Below are 851 nucleotides of genomic sequence, written 5' to 3'. Positions count from 1 at the left end.
CTATGGGCCAATGACAGGCAAAGCGCTGCTCGACCTGGTACTGGCTACTGGGAATGACCTAATCGGTGACCTAGTGATCAATGGGAAGCTGGGTGATAGCGACCACGAGCTGATCACCTTCACCATCTGCCGTAAAGCTGGCAAGTCAGTCAGCAGCACGGAAGTCCTTAACTTCAGGAAAGCCAACTTTGACAAGCTCAGGAGGCTTGTCAGTGACGCCCTAAGGGACCATGACCCCAGGGAGAGGGGAGTTCAAGAACAGTGGTTCCTCCTCAAGGGAGCGATCCTCAATGCACAAGCTAATTCTATTCCATCTTGGAGGAAAGGCAGCAAGAGGGCACAGCATCTCCCCTGGCTTTCCAGGGACCTCCTGAGGCTAAAAAGAAAGGCCTACAAAGCATGGAGGATAGAATTCACCTCCAAGAAAGATTATTCTGCACTGGTCCGGTCCTGCAGGCAGCAAACCAGGAAAGCCAAGGCTGCAACTGAACTCCAACTAGCTTTGAGCATCAAAGACAATAAAAAGTCCTTTTTCAGATATGTGGGGAGCCAGAGGAAAAGCAAGGGCAACATTGGACCCCTGCTGAACCAGATAGGACAACTGACAACAGACCCCCAGGAAAAAGCCAACTTATTAAATGGGTACTTTCTGTCAGTCTTTCATTGGTCCCAGGGATGCCCATGCCCACTATGGGACAGGGAGGTCCAGGTGAGGGAGATCCCCTGCCCTCCATTAATGCTGACCTCTTGAAGGAACACCTTGAGAAGCTGAATACCTTCAAGTCAGCCAGCCCTGATAATCTACACCCCAGGGTACTCAAGGAGCTGGCTAGCATCATAGCCCAGCCTCT

This window comes from Gavialis gangeticus, unplaced genomic scaffold (assembly GCF_001723915.1).
Source record: "Gavialis gangeticus isolate Ggan-Ray unplaced genomic scaffold, GavGan_comp1, whole genome shotgun sequence".
Lineage (NCBI taxonomy): Eukaryota > Metazoa > Chordata > Crocodylia > Gavialidae > Gavialis > Gavialis gangeticus.
Note: the sequence above shows the minus strand (reverse complement) of the source record.